This window comes from Pseudorca crassidens, chromosome 20 (genome assembly GCF_039906515.1).
Source record: "Pseudorca crassidens isolate mPseCra1 chromosome 20, mPseCra1.hap1, whole genome shotgun sequence".
NCBI lineage: Eukaryota > Metazoa > Chordata > Mammalia > Artiodactyla > Delphinidae > Pseudorca > Pseudorca crassidens.
Genome location: NC_090315.1, coordinates 15502968 through 15524127, shown reverse-complemented (window position 1 = coordinate 15524127; position 21160 = coordinate 15502968). Strand labels below are relative to the sequence as shown.

The following is a 21160-nucleotide window of genomic DNA, read 5'->3' as shown; positions in this document are numbered from 1 at the left end:
GAATTAAAGAACAAACAGTGATGAACAATACAATAAGTGAAATGAAAAATACACTGGAAGGAATCAGTAGCAGAATAACTGAGGCAGAAGGATAAGTGACCTGGAAGACAGAATGGAAATCACTGCCACAGAACAAAGAAAAAACAATGAAAAGAAATGAAGACAGCCTAAGAGACCTCTGGGACAACACTAAACACACCAACATTCACATTATAGGGGTCACAGAAGGAGAAGTGAGAAAGGACCCAAGAAAATATTTGAAGAGATTATAGTCAAAAACTTCCCTAACATGGCAAAGGAAATAGCCACCCAAGTCCAGGAAGCAGAGAGTCCCCTACAGTATAAAACCAAGGAGAAACACACCAAGACACATAGTAATCAAATTGATAAATAAAAGACAAAGAAAAATTATTAAAAGCAGCAAGAGAAAAACAACAAACAACATACAAGGGAACTCCCATAAGGTTAACAGCTGATTTCTCAGCAGAAACTCTATAAGCCAGAAGGGAGTGGCAAGATATATTTAAAGTGATGAAAGGGAAGAACCTACAACCAAGATTACTCTACCCTACAAGGATCTCATTCAGATTCAGCAGAAAAATCAAAAGCTTTACAAACAAAAACTAAGAGAATTCAGCACTACCAAACCAGCTCTACAACAAATGCTAAAGGAATTTCTCTAAGTGGGAAACACAAAGAGAAGAAAAGGACCTACAAAAACAAACCCAAAACAATTAAGAAAATGGTAATAGGTACATATCGATAATTACCTTAAATGTAAATGGATTAAATGCTCCAACCAAAAGACACAGACTTGCTGAATGGATACAAAAACAAGACCCATATATATGCTGTCTACAAGAGACTTACTTCAGACCTAGGGACACATACAGACTGAAAGTGAGGGGATGGAAAAAGATATTCCATGCAAATGGAAATCAAAAGAAAGCTGGAGTAGCAATACTCATATCAGATAAAATAGACTTTAAAATAAAGAATGTTACAAAAGACAAGAACGGATGCTACATAATGATCAAGGGATCAATCCAAGAAGAAGATATAACAATTATAAATATATATGCACTCAACATAGGAGCACCTCAATACATAAGGCAAATGCTAACAGCTATAAAAGAGGAAATCGACAGTAATACAATAATAGTGGGGGACTTTAACCCTCACTTACACCAATGGGCAGATCATCCAGACAGAAAATTAATAAGGAAACACAAACTTTAAATGACATAACAGACCAGATAGATTTAATTGATATTTATGGGACATTCTATCTGAAAACAGCAGATTACACTTTCTTCTCAAGTGCACACGAAACATTCTCCAGGATAAATCACATCTTGGGTCACAAATCAAGCCTTGGTAAATTTAAGAAAATTGAAATTGTATCAAGCATCTTTTCTGACCACAATGCTATGAGATTAGAAATAAATTACAGGGGAAAAAAAGTAAAAACACAAACACACGCAGGCTACACGATACGCTACTAAATATCCAAGAAATCACTGAAGAAATCAAAGAGGAAATAAATACCTAGAGACAAATGACAATGAAAACACGACAATCCAAAACCTATGGGATGCAGCAAAAGCAGTTCTAAGAGGAAAGTTTATAGCAATACAATCCTACCTCAAGAAACAAGAAACACCTCAAATAAACAATCTAACCTTACACCTAAAGGAACTAGAGAAAGAAGAACGAACAAAACCCAAAGTTAGTCGAAGGAAAGAAATCATAAAGATCAGAGCAGAAATAAATGAAATAGAAACAAAACAATAGCAAAGATCAATAAAACTAAAAGCTGATTCTTTGAGAAGATAAACAAAATTGACAGAATTTTAGCCAGACTTATTAAGAAAAAGAGGGAGAGGAGTCAAATCAACAAAATTAGAAATGAATAAGAGGAAGTTACAATGGACACCACAGAAATACAAAGCATCGTAAGAGACTACTACAAGCAACTCTATGCCAATAAAATGGACAACCTGGAAGAAATGGACAAATACTTAGAAAGGTATAACCTTCCAAAACCAGGAAGAAATAGAAAATATGAACAGACCAATCACAAGTAACGAAATTGAAACTGTGATTTAAAATCTTCCAACAAACAGAAGTCCAGGACCACATGGCTTCATACGTGAATTCTATAACACACTTAGAGAAGAGCTAACACCCATCCTTCTCAAACTCTTCCAGAAAACTGCAGAGGAACACTCCCAAACTCATTCTACGAGGCTACCATCACCCTGATACAAAACCAGACAAAGATACTACAATAAAAGAAAATTACAGACCAATATCACTGATGAATATAGATGCAAAAATCCTCAACAGAATACAAGCAAACAGAATTCAACAATACATTAAAAGGATTATACACCATGATCAATTGGGATTTATCCCAAGAATGCAAGTATTCTGCATTATACACAAATCAATCAATATGATACACCATATTAACAAATTGAAGAATAAAAACCATATGATCATCTCAATAGATGCAGAAAAAGCTTTTCACAAAATTCAACACACATTTATGATAAAAACTCTCCAGAGGGACTTCACTGGTGGTGCAGTTCTTAAGAATCTGCCTGCCAATGAAAGGGACATGGGTCTGAGCCCCGGTCCAGGAAGATCCCACATACCATGGAGCAACTAAGCCCATGTGCCACAACTACTGAGCCTGAGTGCCACAACTACTGAAGCCTATGTGCTTAGAGCCCGTGCTCTGCAACAAAAGAAGCCACTGCAATGAAAAGCCCGTGCACCACAACAAAGAGTAGCCCCTGCTTGCCACAGATAGAGAAAGCCCACACACAGCAATGAAGACCCAATGCAGCCATAAATAAATAAATAAACCAAATAATTTTATTTATTTATTTATTTAAAAAAAGACTCTCCAGAAATTGGGCATAGAGGGAACCTACCTGAACATAATAAAGGCCATATATGACAAACCCACAGCAACCATCATTCTCTATGGTAAAAAACTGAAAGCATTTCCTCTAAGATCAGCAACAAGACAAGGATGTCCACTCTCACCACTATTTTTCAGCATAGTTTTGGAAGTCCTAGCCATAGCAATCAGAAAAGGAAATGAAATAAAAGGAATCCAAATCAGAAAAGAAGTAAAACTGTCACTGTTTGCAGATGACATGATACTATACATAGAGAATCCTAAAGATGCTACTAGAGGTAATCAATGAATTTGGTAAAGTTGCAGGATACAAAATTAATGCACAGAAATCTCCTGCATTCCTATACACTAACAATGAAAGATCAGAAAGAGAAATTAAGGAAACAATCCCATTCACTATTGCAAGAAAAAGAATAAAATACCTAGGAATAAACCTACCTAAGGAGGTAAAAGACCTGTACTCAGAAAACTATAAGACACTGATGAAACAAATCAGAGATGATACAAACAAATGGAGAGATATACCATGTTCTTGGATTGGAAGAATATTGTGAAAATGACTATACTACCCAAAGCAATCTACAGATTCAATGCAATCCCTAACAAATTACCAATGGTATTTTTCACAGAACTACAACAAAAAAATCTTAAACTTTGTGTGGCGACACAAAAGACTCCAAACAGCCAAAGCAATCTTGAGGGAAAAAATCTGAGCTGGAGGAATCAGGCGCCCCAACTTCAGACTATACTACAAAGCTACAATAAACAAGACAGTATGGTACTGGCACAAAAACAGAAATACAGATCAATGGAACAGGATAGAAAGCCCATAGATAAACCCATGTACCTATGGTCAACTAATCTATGACAAACGAGGCAATGATATACAATGAGAAAAGACAGTCTCTTCAATAAGTGGTGCTGGGAAAACTGGACAGCTACATGTAAAAGAATGAAATTAGAACACTCCCTACGCCATACACACAAAGAAAACCTCAAAATGGATTAAAGACCTAAATGTAAGACTGGACACTATAAAACTCTTAGAGGAAAACATAGGAAGAACACTCTTTGATATAAATCACAGCAAGATCTTTTTTGACCCACCTCCTAGAATGGTAATAAAAACAAAAATAAACAAATGGGACCTAATGAAACTTAAAAGCTTTTACACAGCAAAGGAAACTATAAACAAGATGAAAAGACAACCCTCAGAAAGGGAGAAAATATTTGCAAATGAATCAACGGATAAAGGATTAACCTCCAAAATATATAAACAGCTCATGCAGCTCAATATCAAAACAACAACCCAGTCAGAAAATGGGCAGAAGACCTAAACAGACATTTCTCCAAAGAAGACATACAGATGGCCAACAAACACATGAAAAAATGCTCAACATCACTAATTATTAGAGAAGAGCAAATCAAAACTACAATGAGATATCACCTCACACCTGTTAGAATGGGCATCATCAGAAAATCTACAAACAATAAATGCTGGAGAGAGTGTGGAGAAAAGGCAACCCTCTTGCACTGTTGGTGGGAATGTAAATTGATACAGCCACTATGGAGAACATTGTGGAGGTTCCTTAAAAAACTAAAACTAGAATTACTGTATGACCCAGCAATTGCACAACTGGGGATATACCCAGAGAAAACCATAATTCAAAAACACACATGCACCCCAATATTTATTGCAGCACTATTACGATAGCCAGGACATGGAAACAACCAAGATGTCCATCAACAGAGGAACGGATAAAGAAGATGTGGTACATATATACAGTGGAATATTACTCAGCCATATAAAGGAATGAAATTGGGTCATTTGTACAGATGTGGATGGACATGGAGACTGTCATACAGAGTGAAGTAAGTCAGAAAGAAAAAACCAAATATTGTATATTAACACATATATGTGGAATCTAGAAAAATGGTACAGATGAACCGGTTTGAAGGCAAAAATAGAGACACAGATGTAGAGAAAAAATGTATGGACACCAAGGGGGAAGGGTGGGGGGGAGATGAATTGGGAGACTGGGATTCACATATATACATTAATATGTATAAAATAGGTAACTCATAAGAGCCTGCTGTATAGAAAAATAAATAAAATAAAATTCAAAAATTCAAAAAAACCCAAAAACCTGCTGTATAGCACAGGGAACTCCACTTCGCTGTACAGTAGAAACTAACACAACATTGTAAAACAACTATACTCTAATAGAAAAAAAAGTTATGCTATATATACAAAATAGAATACTATTCAGCCATAAAAATGTATGAAATTCTGCCATTTGCAGCAACATGGATGGACCTAGGGAATATTATGCTTAGGGAAGTAAGTCAGAGAGTGAAAGAAAAATACTCTATGATACCACTTATATGTGGAATCTAAAAAAAAAAAAAGAGAAACTAGTGTATATGTAAAACAGAGACTGACTCACAGATAAAGCAAAAAAAAAAACTAGAGGGTACCAAAGGGGAGAGGAAAGAGGGAGGGGCAAATTAGGAGTATGGGATTAAGAGATACAAACTACTATGCATAAAATAGATAAGCAATAAGGATATATTGTATACACAGGAGATTATAGCCATTATCTTGTAATAAACTTTAATGGAGTATAATCTGCAAAAATACTGAAGCACTATGCTGTACGCCTGAAACGAGTATGATACTGTGAATGAATTATACAAATAAATAAATAACAAGGCATAATAAATAAAACAATAAATGAATCATATTACATGGATCAATTTAATGAAAAACAAACAAATACTAATCATTATGAAATAGATAATTTGAATAGCCCTATATAACTATTAAGGAAATTGAATTCATAATTTAAAATCTCCCCAAAATACAATCTCTAGGCTCAGATAATTTTGGTAGAGAATTCTACTGAACTTTTTTTTTTCCTTTCATTTTAGCTTTCCACAGGATCAGTTGAACTGCCAAACATTTAAAGAACCAACTCCAATTCTAGACAATCTCTTCGAGAAGCATAGGATCACTTATGGAGCCAGCAAGAACTTTATACCAAATGCCAGTATTCATTCTATGAAGCCAGTATTGACATGACACCAAAACCAGACAGTCCAAAAAAGAAAACTACCAACAAATATTTCTCATGAATATAGCTGCAAACTCCTTAGCAAAATACTAATAGAATTTAGCAGCATATAAAGAATTACTATTAACCATGACAAGTAGGGTTCATTCAATACATGCAAGGCTGGTTCAATATTTGAAAATCAAGGTAATCTGCCATATTAACAGACTAGAAAATTACTTGATCATATCAATTGATGTAGAAAATGTATTTGAAAAAATTCATAACCCATTCATGATTTAAAAAAAAAACTTTCTGAAGCTAGGAATGATTGGGTAGCTTCTTCAACTTGATAAAGAGTATCTACAACAAATCTACAGTTATCATCATATGTAATGGTGAATGACTGAATGCTTTACCCATAAGACTGGGAACAAGGCAAGGACGTTCACTCTCACCACTGCTACTCAACATAACTCCGTAAGTTCTACGCAGTGAAATAAGGCACAATAGGGATTTAAACATTTACAGCTCAGAAAGGAGTGCCTAAAACTGTCCCTTTTTGCAGATGATGTGATGATTTATGTAGAAAATCCCACAGAATCTACTACAGATGAACTTCTAGAAATAAGTGATTTTAGCAATGTCATAAGATACTAGATCAACTTGCAAAATCAGTTGTATTTCTATTACTAGCAACTACAGTACCATTTACAACTGTGTCAAGAATTAAATACATAGGTGCAAATCAAACAAAACAAGTACAGAACTTATAAGCAGATAAGTACAAAACACTGATAAGAAATTTAAGATCTAAATAAATAGGTATTCCTTGTTAAGAGATTGGAAATTCAACATAGTCAAATGTCAGTTCTCCCCTAACTGATATACAAGTTTAATGCAATTCCTATCAAAATCTCAGCAAGGTTTTTAATACAATATTCTAAAATTTATGTGGAGAGACAAACAGCAGTAGCTAATACAATTCTGAAAAAGAAGAATAAAGTGGTAAGACACCCTCTACCCAGTTTTAAGGCTAATTACATAGCTATAGTACTCTACTGGATGATATTGGCAGGGGTTGGGTATAAAGTCAATGCAACAGAACAGAGGATAAAGAAATAGCCCTACACAAGTATGGAAAATGGATTTTTGACAAAGATGTAACTCAGTACAATGGAAGATGGATAGTCTTTTCAACAAATGGTGCTGGAACAATTGAATATCCATAGGCAAAATAATCTACCTAAAAATTGCACCATATACAAAATTTAGCTTACAATAGATAATAAATTATAAAAGTATAAAACTTTTAGAAGATAAAACAGAAAATATTTCTGACCTAATTGGTGGTGACACATTACACATGACACAAAAAGCATGATCATAAAAGAAATAAGGGATAAATTAGACTTTATCAAAATATAAAACTTTTGCTCGGCTAAAACCTTGTTAAGCAGATGAAAAGACAGGCTACAGACTGGAAGAAAGTATTTGCATATCCAACCAGAAATCCAACAAATCCCAATAATCTAACAGAGAACTCATAAATAGAATATATAATGCGCCCAAAACTCAGCAGTTAAAAACAACAACAACAACATTATATTTAGAAAATGGGCAAAAGGCATGAAGAGATATTTCACCAAAGAGAATTTATGGATGGCAAATGAGTACATGAAATGATATTCAGTGTCACCAGCTATTAGCTAAAAGCAAAATTAAAACCACAATGAGAAACCACCACATGACTATTAGAAAATCCAAAATTGAAAATAGCAACAATACTATAAATTCTGGCAAGGATGTTGAGAAACAGATCTCTTGCATATTCCTGGTGGGAATGTAATATGGTACAGCCACTCTGGAAAAATAGTTTGGCAATTCTTTAAAAAATAAATGGGGGGGGTGGGGAGTAAATTAAGAGTTTGGGATTAACAAATACACACTATATGAAACAGATAAACAAGGACCTACTGTATAGCACAGGGAACTATATTCAGTATCTTGTACTAACCCATAGTGGAGAGGAATCTGAAAGAGAATATATATATGTACACACACAAACTGAATCACTTTGGTGTACACCTGAAACTAACACAGCACTGTAAATCAACTATACTTCATTTTAAAATACATATATATATGTATAAACTTACCATATAACTCAGCAGTTGTACTCCTGGACATTTATCCCAGAGAAATGAAAGAATTTGCCCACATAGCATTGTGTGCCTGATTGTTCATAGCAGCTTTATCTGTAGTAGCCTAAAATGGAAACAACAAAAATGGTTCTCCATACCATGTAATACTACTTAGCATTAAAAAGGAATAAATGATTGATACATGTAACAATTTAGATAGATCTCAAGAACATTATGTTTAGTTCTGGAAGCCAATCTCAACGGGTCATGTACTACACAATTCCATTTATATAACATCCTTGAAATGATGAAATTATAGAGATGTGAAACAGATTAATGGTTTCCAGGGATTAGGGATGGTGGGGTGGGGTGCAGGTGTGATTTATAAAGGGGTACAGAAACATCTTTGTGGGGGTGGAATAGTTCTGTATGTTGATTGCAGTGGTGATTACATGAATCTATGCACATGATAAAATGACATAACTATATAAACACATTGTACCAATGTCTAATTCTGGGCTTTGATATTGTACTGTAATTATGTAAGATGTAACCATTGGTAAAAACTGCGTGAAGTATAATCAGGACTATCTCTGCACTATCTTGCAACTCCCTGTGTATTTATAATTATTTCAAAGTTTAAAAGTTAAAAAAAAAACTTTCAATAAATGGGCTGAAAAGCAGAATGCACACAGCTGAATTGTGAACTAGGAAGCCAGGGATTAAATTGCTATACAGCCCAGAAGAAACCAAATGTAACAAAGAGATGCAATGTATGGAACAAAACGACATAAAAGATAGAAACTGATCTTCCTCCAACCATTTAATATAAGTCCCAGAAGACAATAGAGCTAATTGAGGAGAGATAGTAGTAATCAATGAAAATTACCTCAAAATAAAGAAGGATGTAAGTCCTTAATTTGAGAGAGGCCTACCAAGTTAATAAAATTCTATTTAATAATTATTCTGACATAGTTTTCATTTTAACATCTATGAAACTGAAATGCATCTTTATATCAGAGACATGTCATAGTTTAATTCAATGTTTTCTTTCCTTTTCAATGGTACATAAAATAACTGTGGTCCTAAACGTGACATCTATGAAAAAATTAAGTAAAAAATAAGTACCAGGCTTCCCTTGTGGCGCAGTGGTTGAGAATCCGCCTGCCGATGCAAGGGACACAGGTTCGTGTCCCGGTCCGGGAGGATCCCACATGCCGCGGAGCGGCTGGGCCCGTGAGCCATGGCCGCTGAGCCTGCCCGTCCGGAGCCTGTGATCCGCAATGGGAGAGGCCACAACAGTGAGAGGCCCGCGTACCGAGAAAAAAAAAAAAAAAAGTACCTACATCTAGGCACATTTTAGCAAAATTTCCAAAGAGAAATAAAAAGATAAAATACTGAAAGCTTCAAGAAAGATTTTTAAAGTTTACTTTCATGGGAATAAGAAATCAGTTTGGGACAGAAATCTATTTGCAGCTGAACTTGGTCCTCTTCTTCTCAGACTGCAGTCAAGGTGTCAGCTGGGGCAGCAGTCATCTCAAGGCTCAAATGGGGAAGGATCTGCTTCAAAACTCACTCATATAGTTGCTGATAGAATTCGGAGTGTGAGCCTTGGTTCCTCACTGGCTGTTGGCCAGAGATCATCCTTAGATGACAGCGTGGAAACTTGCTTCATCAGAGAAAGCAAGAAGAACCAGAGTGTTGTGAGCAAGACAAAGTTACAGACCCTAATCTCAACAGTGAGCTCCCATCACTTTTGCCATATTTTATTCATTAGAAGCAAGTCACTAAATCTAACCCACACTAAAGCAAAGGAGTTACAGAAGGATATGAATACCTGGAAGCAGGGATCAGCGGGAGCCATTTTAGAAGCATCCTATCTACCGTATCTTATTACTTGCTACTCCATCTCCCATCCCCCCCCAGACAATTTTCTCATTTCTGAGCCAGAGAATACTGTTACAGGTTAATCCAGAGTCACACATATATCACCTGAAATCAGTACATGCTCTTCAGATAAAAAATGGACCCTACTATAGGTTTTCACCTCTCAGGAATTCCCAGCATGGATCTGTAAGCAGGCTCTAAATCATTTCCTTGCCCACCCCTAAAGGCCTCACAAAGCCTGGGATTTCACCACATTCTTTTTTTGTTTTGTTTTGTTTTAGAGAGTTCAGCTTTTTATTGAACATGTAACAAAAGAGGTTTAGTCAAAGAGATCAAAGCCCATGTCAACATCAGACTCCTCAAATTCTTCTTTCTTTGCTTCCACTTTCCCCTCCTCAGCTGGGGCAGAAGTGGTGGAGGGGGGAGGACCTCCTGCTCGTGCAGGATCAGCTGCTGGGGCAGGTCCCTGAGCCCTTATATTGCAGATGAGGCTCCCAATGCCAGAGCCTTTGCAAACAAACCTGGCCAGAAAGGTTCAACATTTACACTGGCTGCTATAATTAGGGCATTGATCTTATCCTCCATGACTGTAACCTCATCGTTGTTGAGGATGAAGGCCCAGTAGATGCAGGTGAGCTCTGAGATGGAGGCCATGGTGTGGGTGAATGCTAAGCGGGGAATGCTGGGCGCAGTGCTAGCCTCAGGATGAAGTGAGGGCCTAAGCCTAAAGCGGCCTGCAGCTTCCTCAGAAGGACTGAGCACCTTAGCAGCAGCTGAGGCCAATCAACACTAAATCCTATTTTATCTACAGACATGGGTCTATGGAAAAGTTCAGAACTTTCCCATGTGCAAACGAAATCATCCTTTATCATCAAATTGCAGAACTGACAAGAGATGGTCAAGTATCTCTCTGAAGGGACTTTGTTTTTGCTTCACCTCTGGTCTAGACAGAAGACTGAGTACCTAGGAGATGCTGATTTCTCCAGTACACATTTGAACAGTGGTTTGAGAAGATGGGGGCACAGAGGAGGGACCTGGAGTGCATTCCTCCAAAAATAGGAGGAACTGGGGAAGTTTCAGAATAAAAAATTAAAGTCTTCACATAACCTAAAAAATGACAGAATTTAACACCGAAAACCAACTTACATGACCCATGAGTTTAGAATTGCAAGAATTAGACAGTCTTCCTTGGAATTCATCTACTCAAGAATCCTAGAATCCAGGGAATTCTTATCTGGGAGGAGGAAAAAAATAAGGCAATGAGACCAGATTTGCCATGGAGTTCACAAAATGTCAAGGTTTTTCTCCTCCATTTTTTTCTTCCAAACCACCCTCCCCCCATATATACATTGGGAAAATAAGGTGGAGTCTAGGGACCTCTATGCTTTCTGCAAACCCCAGGGAACACTGATGTAAACAGATGGATTCCTAGCAGATGTTCTCCTGCATTGAAACAGAAGTGTGGGCACTTTAACAGGATTTCCACCAGTACTGCGTTCTGGGATGCTGAGCTACACTTGGGACTAGACTGTTCAAACTTGCTCTTCCAGGCCAGAGGAGGGGCCATATCAGCCATATAGAACCTCCTTTAAGGTTTCTGGAGCCTGGTTGATCTTCCACATCTGAAGTGAGAAAACTGCACAGACCATGCGTTCTTCTAAGCCTACATTACAACTCTCAGATTCTCATGGCTCATCACCCTCATTTAGTATCCAGACTGGAAAGGATGAAATCATGCCCACTGTAGCCAGCCAAAAATGAATATATTTTTGTCTTTTTTTCTCTTTTAGTCCTAATCATCAGACCCTGCTATGAGATTAAGAATCATCAACTAGCAGGCTTTGTTGAAGGGCCAGGTGTCCATGAGCCACACACATTAATCTACACTAGGGAGACATCAAGAGTCTATTATTAAATGGCCCCATCCTTCTCCCCCTTGATTATTTAAATTGAAGTATAATACACATAAAGTATGTAACAGACACTGATCTTAAGTATACAGCTTGATTATTTTACGTGTATAGGAGGGTGACTACCACCCAGATTGAGATACAGGGTTTTTCTAACATACAAGTTCCAGTCATGCCCCTTCCCGGTCTATACCACCTGGGTGACCAATATTCTGACTTCTATCATAATTGGTTAGTTTTACCTACTTTTGAACTTCACATAAATGAAATCACACAGTACATACTCTTTTGTGACTGACTTCTTTCACTCAGCATAATACCTTTAAGACTCATCTATGTAAATGTACCAGTACTTTCTTTTTTCATATTGTTATGTAGTACAATTTTCTTATGCATCCTGCTAGGGCATTTTGGTTGGTAACATTTTTGGGTTAAAATAAACAAAGCTGCTATTAACATCCTTACCCATGTAACTTTGTGGATAAATGTAATCATTTCTCTTGAATATATACTTAGAAGTGGCATTGGGACTTCCCTCGTGGTGCAGTGGTTGAGAATCCACCTGCCAATGCAGGGGACACGGGTTCGATCCCTGGCCTGGGAAGATCCCACATGCTGCGGAGCAACTAAGCCCATGTGCCACAACTACTGAGCCTGCGTGCCACAACTACTGAAGCCCACGTGTCTAGAGCCTATGCTCTGCAACAAGAGAAGCCACCACAATGAGAAGCCCACGCACCACAAAGAAGAATAGCCTCTGCTCGCCACAACTAGAGGAAGCCAGCGCACAGCAATGAAGACCCAATGCAGCCAAAAATAAATAAATATATAAATTATATTAAAAAAGAAGTGGCATTAAGGATCATAGGATAGTATATCTTTCTCTTGATTTCGTAGAAAAGTTAAAGATACTCTTATAAGAGCTAGTGTATTTATGCTGAATGACTTTTCTTTACCCCTTCGTGTTCCAAATACATATCTGAACAAATCTATGTTTCCTAAGTATAACTATGTTGGATTACTGGGTAGAAAAGTATGGCTAGAAGTTCCTGAGTAATGAATGTATTGATTAAGTCTCATTGCTGTTTTTCTTCATATCTTCCTGATCTTCTAGCCATAATGTTCTTCAAAAGCTGCTGAAACATCTTATACTAATAATCTCACTTTGCATCTAACATCAGTGTAATACAAAATGTAAAAGACGTGTAGCTTGCTGCATGAATCCATTCATTTCCAGAGAGTCCATGAATTCAAAATAATTTTCAGCTTGCTAGAATGTCTTCCATCTATATCTTCAGAGGTATATCATCTTAATTTAGTCTAGAGGCCTTTATCACCCCCTACTTTAGATTTATTCCTGTAAGGATTACATTTTTCTTGCTCAATTATAAAGATCTGAAGGATAGCAACTACACTTTTAATGCTAATCTTCAAACACTAGCCCAGGGCCTGCCATATTGTTAGCAATTACTAAATATCTGCTAGTCATTCAGAAATATAACTTCTAGGAAACTGTCATTGGGAAAGAGTTATAAAATGCACAGTGATACATGCACAAGGATGTATATCAAAGAATGATGTACAATAAGCACAAGTTAGAAACGTAAATACCTAATAAAAGATTAAATAAATTATTATCACCAGTAAGGTGATATATTATGCCATCAATAGTGATGGCATATTCCACAGATCTGTTAATTCATCATATTCCTGATGAAGTACTGAGACGGAAGGCATTAAAAAATGCATGACATTGAGAGGTGATATTCAATCATAATTTTTTTTAATGGGCTTTGTCAAACTTCTCAGATGTGAATCTCAGCTATCACAATAACCATGTGCCCTTGGACAATTTAGTTTTGGGGGCCAATTTCATCATCTTACTTTAAAATGGAGATAATAATTTAGGGCTAAGTAAAATACAATGAACAGGTTTTAAACACACACAATTGAAGACGCAGAGGGAGAAAAGGGGCAGAAGAATATTTGAAAAAATATTAGCTGAAAAATGTCCCAAACTAAATCCATCAGGCCATAGTTCAAAGAAGCTGTCAAAAGGCCAAGAAGAATAAATACAAAGAAAACTCTGTTGAAAAACCAAAGAAAAAGGAAATCATAAAAAGTAGTGAATGGGGCTTCCCTGGTGGTGCAGCGGCTAAGAATCCACCTGCCAATGCAGGGGACACGGGTTCAAGCCCTGATCTGGGAAGATCCCACATGCCGTGAAGCAACTAAGCTCCTGTGCCACAACTACTGAGCCTGTACTTTAGAGCCCGTGAGCCACAACTACTGAAGCCCGCGCACCTAGAGCCCATGCTCCGCAACAAGAGAAGCCACCGCAATGAGAAGCCCGCACACCGCAACGAAGAGTAGCCCCCACTCACTGCAACTACAGAAAGCCGGCACGCAGCAACGAAGACCCAACGCAGTCAAAAATAAAATAAGTTAAAAAAAAAAAGTAGTAAGGAATCACTAAGCCGCTGCCATGGACTAAGCAGCCTCCCCCTCGAGCCCCCTCGCTTCCCGACGCTCAGTCCTCCGCGCCCGCTTTCTCCAGCCGCGGCCTTCCGCAGGCCGTTTCCACAGAGGAAAAGGAATTGTATCGTATGTCTGCTATCCAGAACCTCCACTCTTTCGACCCCTTTGCTGATGCAAGTAAGGGAGATGATCTGCTTCCTGCCGGCACTGAGGATTATATTGATAAAAGAATTCAACGGAGAACCGGCAGGAAGACCCTTACTACAGTCCAAGGGATCGCTGATTACGATAAAAAGAAACTAGTGAAGGCATTTAGGAAGAAATTTGCCTGAAATGGTACTGTAATTGAGCATCCAGAATATAGAGAAGTAATTCAGCTACAGGGTGAAAAGTGCAAGAACATATGCCAGTTCCTCGTAGAGATTGGACTGGCTACGGACGACCAGTTCATGGGTTTTAAGTGCGTTTGGCTCACTGAAGCTTAAGTGAGGATTTCCTTGCAATGTGTAGAATTTCCCTTCTGGCCCTTGTCACAAGTTTAAAAACCTCACAGCTTGTATAATGTAACCATCTGGGGTCTGCTTTTAACTTGGACTAGTGTAACTCCTTCATGCAATAAACTGAAAAGAGCAAAAAAAAAAAAAAAAAAAAAAAGTAGTGAGAAGTAACACTAAGACTGAGAACTGACTTCTCCAAATCAACAAAACTAAAGCCGTAACAATTAAGTAATCTGGGACTTCCCTGGCGATCCAGTGGTTAAGACTGTGCTTCCACTGCAGGGGGCACAGGTTCGATCCCTGGGTAGGGGAAATAAGATTCCACATGCCACGGGGTGTGGACCAAAAAAAACAAAACAAAACAAAACCAAAAAAAAAAAAAAAAAAAACATTAAGTGATGTCTTCAATATGCTGTATAAATGTCAAACCAGAATTCTATACTACATAAAAACAGCCTTCAAAGAAGTGGACTGGGCACTTATTCTTGAATTAGGTTTGCCTTATCTCACTTATAATTCCACAAAACTGAATGTATTGTTCATCATATTATCCCACTCAACACTGATTTTGACGATGGAACTTACTGTACAGAAAAAGTGAATCAATGAGCTAAAATCCATGGATTCACTAGGTTTAGGTATACATCTCCTCAATTAACTGATATTATACAATGGTGGAAAGAACTACTAAAGAGTCAATTATGTTGTTAGCTAAGAGGAATACCATGTGATGTTGGGGCACTATCCTGTAAAATGTATTTACTTGAACCAGAGATCAGTACATGGTACTATTTCTCCAATAAACTTTTATACATGGATAGGTTCAGGTAGCAAGGGTAGAAGGAAGTCAGACTAGATATTCTGTGGCTCACCACAAATTTTGGTTCCCATCAATATTGGGTTACACTAATTTAGAGATCTTACTGGTATTTCGATAAAATTGAAATTCTCACTTTCCATTCCTAGCCAAAAAGAATCACAATATACAAGATAAAGACCTTTTGTACTTTTTGATACAAGCAGATGCTATCATTCGTGGAAGATGTGCCAGATGGCTAAAACGGTCACCACCCTCTGCCAGCAATAATGAGGCAGCTCCATGACACAGTCTATGGAAATCTGCTAAGGCTGTGAGTTTTGAGCAGAATCCTGACTGCCAATCTGTCCCAGGAATAACCTGCCTATGTCTTCCTCCCAGCTGGTGGACAACTTCAAATGCTATGTGTACATGGAGCCTGTCTACTACCCTGACCTTGCAGTAACTAGGAACTTGATTTAAGTGTGAAATAGAGACTCATAAAATAAAACCCCAAATATCCAGGATACAATAATTACACACACACACACACGCGTATCAAGAACTAGGGAAAATCTCAAAGTGGATGATAAAACATAATCAACAGGTATCAACAGGAAGTTAACACAGATATTGGAATTATCTGACATGGATTTTAAACTATGAAAACTCATCCAGACGAATAGTCTGATAACTATTAATTAAATCCATAATTTACCATCTTCAGAAGAAGAAATCTCCAGGCCTGTATTAGGGTTCTTCAGAGAAACAGTACCAATATGATATCAAAGGAGATTTGTTTTAAGGAATTGGCTTATATGATTATGGAGGCTGAGAAATCCCATGATCTGCCATCTGCAAAATGGAGACCCAGAAAAGCCAGTGGTGTAATTCAGTCAACAGCCTGAAGGCCTGAGAATGAGAGGAGCCAATGATGTAAATAAATCCCAGTCTGAGGGCAGAAGATGAGGTGAGATGTCTCAGCTCAGAAAATAGGGGAGGGGAGAATTCCTCTTTCCTCTGCATTTTTGTTCTATTCAGGCCCTCAACGGATTGAATAATGCCCACCCACACAGAAGAGGGCAAACTCACTGATTCAGATGCTGATCTCATTCGGAAACATCCTAACAGACACACCCAGAAATAATGTTTAGCTAGGTATCTGGGCATCCTCTGATCCAGCCGAGCTGACACATAAATTTAACTCTTACAAATGCACACTGTCAAATCGGCACTCATACCGCTCTCCTTAAACCATACTTAATCTCCAAATAAAAACAATAACAAGGTCATAATTTCACCTAACATGATTCAGCTATTCTGGGTACAACTGAAAACTCAGTAAATTTTTCCCAGAAGAGGATGCAAAGTCCTTGGGTGATCTTTACACTTCTTCTAGGTACCCTGTAATTTAAATATGATGATGTAAAATTAACAACGTTAAATACTATGATATAAAGTCAATACTTGAATACTATGATGTAAAGTTACAAGGTATGGGATCAAGAAAGAAAAGAATATAAGCATAAACACACAGGTTCATAACAAAACAAGGAGGAATACTCATGACAATTACAGTCCTCATTTCTGTAACTGGTCACATGATCATGCTTCTTTACCTGGTGGAGTGACACAAATTTTCACTCCTGCAGGGTCTGGATCATTGGTAGTCCTGCCTGGATTGGGTTGTTGTTTTCCACTGACCTTAGTCACAGGGCCATGGTGATAAGAGATGCCCTAAGTGATCTCTTGTATTCCAGATGTATTCTTCCTTACCTCCATTGTGGGATAGTAGTCCAATTTCCCCTCAGTAGTCAGGATCGATCATCCTAGCCAACACCGTAACTCTCCTTTGCCTGTTGATTCAGAGGTATGAGACCAAGGTGACCAGGTGGCAGTCTGAACTTCCAATTCACTGGAATCATTATTGTGCCGCCTGCTGGAAGCACTCTTCCTTCTGGAACTAAAACCTCTAACCCAGAAGGGCATAAAGTCATGGGAATGGGAAGCAAAAATTTTGATAGTGGATCACTAGGGGTAATAGTTTTACCACTACCATTTCCACCTGTAAAGGAAAACCCACAGTTCTTCCCTGTGTTTCTTCCTTGTGCGTCTTCTTTACTATTCACACAGAACACTTCACTTCTGGTCGCCAAATGTCGGGGGTGGGGCCGCGGTGCATGGCGGGGTGGGGGGGGGTCAGCTGGGTGTCCTACAATTTAGTGTCAGACACACAGGTTAAGGGCTCAGTCCCACAAGGCTGCTCACCACTTCAGATGCCAATTGTAAGTAGTAGGTCCCCATGTTACAACTTCTGTCTGATTTGGCTACAAATTCAAGGTTCCCACGACCCCCTCCTCAGGTTCAGGTAATTTGCTAGAGCAGCTCATGGAACTCAAGAAAGCACTTACATTTACCAGTTTACTGAAGGATGTGATAAAAGGATACAGATGAACGGCCAGATGAAGAGAAACACAGGGTAAGGTGTGGGAGGTCCCAAGCACAGGAGCTTCTGTCCTTGTGGAATTTGGGTGTCACCCTCCCAGTGTGGATGTGGTCACCAGCCTGGAAGTTCTTTGAACCCTGTATTTTGGGGATTTTTATGGAGGTTTCTTCATGGAGGCATGATGGATCATTAACCCCATTTCCAGCTATTCTCCCTTCTCAAGAGAAAGGTGAGCAGGGTTGAAAATTCCAACGTTCTAATCATGCCTCCTCAGTCTTTCTGGAGACCAGCCCTCATCCAAGGACCATCAAGGAGCCCACCCAGAGTTGCCTCATTAGAACAGAAGATACTCCTATCACCTAGGAAATTACAAGGATTTCAACAGCCCTTTGTCAGGAGCCAGGTCAAGGACAAAATATTAGAGTAAGATATGCCCCTAGTGTTCTTATCACTTAGGAAATTACCAGAGTTTTAGGAGCTCTGGGCCAGGAACTAGAGGCAGAGACCAACATATATACAGTTAACCCTTGAATGGGTTTGAACTGTGAGGGTCCACTTATACATGGATTTTTTTCAATAAATACCACAGTACTACACAATCCAAGGTTGGTTGAATCCACGGATGCAGAAACACAAATACAGAGGGCCGACTATAAAGCAGTATGCAGATTTCTGACGGCACGGGGTATCGGCACCCCTAAACCCTGGGCTGTTCAAAGGTCAACTGAATTTTGTTATCTCACACTATTCCTCGACTCCTGTATCCATGAATCCTGGCTACTAGAGAAACTATCACATATTGGATTCTGCTTCAGAGCATATACAGCCTTCTGGAGAACCCAGACTCAGCCTGCAAGGTACTGCCACCAGCTGGATCTATAACTGAGTCTTCAAAAGGCCATGCCACCATTCTATCAAGCGAGCTGCTTCAGGATGGTGGAGAACATGTTAAGACCAGTGGATTGCATGAGCATGGACCCATTGCTGCAGTTATTTTACTGTGAAAGGAGCTCCTTGATCAGAGGTGATGCTGTGTGGAATACCATGACAGTGGATAAGGCACTGTATGTATGTAAGTCCATGGATGGCAGTTTTGGCAGAAGCACTGCATGCAGGGATGGCAAATATGTATCCAGAGTAAGTCTCTATTCTAATAAGGACAAAGCGCTGCCCCTTGCACAATGTAAGTGATACAATGTACTCAACCTGCCACCAGGTAGCTGGTTGAACACCTCTCAGGGAATGCTGCTATATTAGGGATTCAGTGCTTGTCTCTGCTGGCAGAATGAGCACCCAGCAGTGGCCACAGTCAGGTGGGCCCTGGTGGGTGGAAGTCCATGTTTCTGAGCCCATGCATAATGTCCATCCCTGCCACCACTATGTTCCTAAGCCCACTGGATGATAATGGGGGTAGCTGGGAAAAGAAACTGTTATCCACAGAACAGGCCATCCTATCCACTTGATTATTAAAGTCCTCTCTGCTGAGGTCACCCTTTAGTAGGTATTTATACAGGGCACAAATACCTTCAAATGTTTTGCCCAGAGAGGTCTATCCACACATCTCTTTCCCAGATTTCACTGTCACCAAATTTCCAATCATGTTCCTTCCACCATTATTCCACATCCTTAGTATCCATTCCCATACTTGTTCCCTAGATTTGCCTGTAAAAATTAGAAAACTCAAGTAATTCTTTTGGAGTGTAGCACACCTCCTCCTGGGTCACACTTTGTACTTCACCTTTAGGAGTCTGCTGGGATTTGAGTCTAGTGATAGGCCCATCAGCATCATCTTGCATGGCCACTGCCTCAGGGGAGGTCATGGTTTCTTCAGGCAATGCGGGCTTAATCCCCTCAAATGGAGGTGGAAATGCCATTGCCACTGTGGATGGGGATGCCACTTCCATTAGTAAAGCAGACTCTAAACTCAGGAGCTCAATGTCCCCAGTTTCATCCCACATGTCTCCCAACCAACTTATAGGATGCTATTCTTTCCCAATCTATGCCCTCACTTTAACACTATTTACTCAGCTAAGAATTTTCCAAATCTTTACATTCTGCTTCAAAAACTCCATCTTTAAGTCATTTCTCTCTTCTTGCACTTCATTATAATCAGCCAGGAGGAGCAAAGCCACACATTAAATTTCATTGCTCAGAAGATCTACTTTCCACAAAATACTAGAACACAAACACAATTTAGCCCTGTTCTTTGCCACTATAAAAAGAATGACCTTTCCTCCAGTTTCCAATAATACGTTCCTCATTTCCATCTAAGACTGCGGCAGAATGGTCTTTACTGTCCATATTTCTACTAACATTTTGTTCATGATTATTTCCTAAGACTGAGGTTTTCTCTTCAGCTCTCCTCTTTTCTGAGATTTCACCAGAATCACCCTTAACATCCGTTATTTTTTGCATGCACGTCAAAACTCTTTTCAGCCTTTATCCACTCACTATTCAGTTCCAAAGCCACTTCCATGTCTTTTACATTAGTACCGACTTCTAGTACAAACTTGTCTTATTCAGCTTGGGCTGCTATAACATGGTACCACAGACTGGGTAGCTTGTAAACAAATTTATTTCTCACAGGTTTGGAGGCTGGAAGTCTGACATTAGGGTGCTAGCACAGTTAGTTTTGGTGAGAAACATCTTCCAGATTGAAAACTGTCATCTTCTTGTTGTATCCTCCTCACATGGCAGGAGAGGGTGAGAGAACTCTCTGGGGTCACTTTTATAAGGGTACTAATCTCATTCAGAAGGGCTCCACCCTCATGACCTAATTATCTCTTGAGAGGCCCCACCTCCTAATACCATCACATTGGGGGTTAGGATGTCATCACATTTTAAGGAGACACATTCAGTCCATTGCAAGGCCCAAATGGTTTCACTGGACTATTCTACCATTCAAAGAATAATTAACACCAATTCTACACTACCTCTTCCAGAAATTAAAAGGAAGCAACATTTCCAAACTCACGTTATGAGAACACCATCAACCTGATACCAAATGAGACAAAAAT

At 38.8% G+C, this 21160-nt stretch overlaps 2 pseudogenes; one reads left to right on the top strand and one right to left on the bottom strand.

Annotated features, from left to right (window-relative positions):
- LOC137215290 (large ribosomal subunit protein P1 pseudogene) overlaps nt 1–21101 on the bottom strand; it is a 42878-nt pseudogene extending 21777 nt beyond the window's left edge.
- LOC137215288 (eukaryotic translation initiation factor 1 pseudogene) lies at nt 14380–15058 on the top strand (annotated as a pseudogene).
- Nucleotides 21102–21160: the final 59 nt, after the last annotated feature.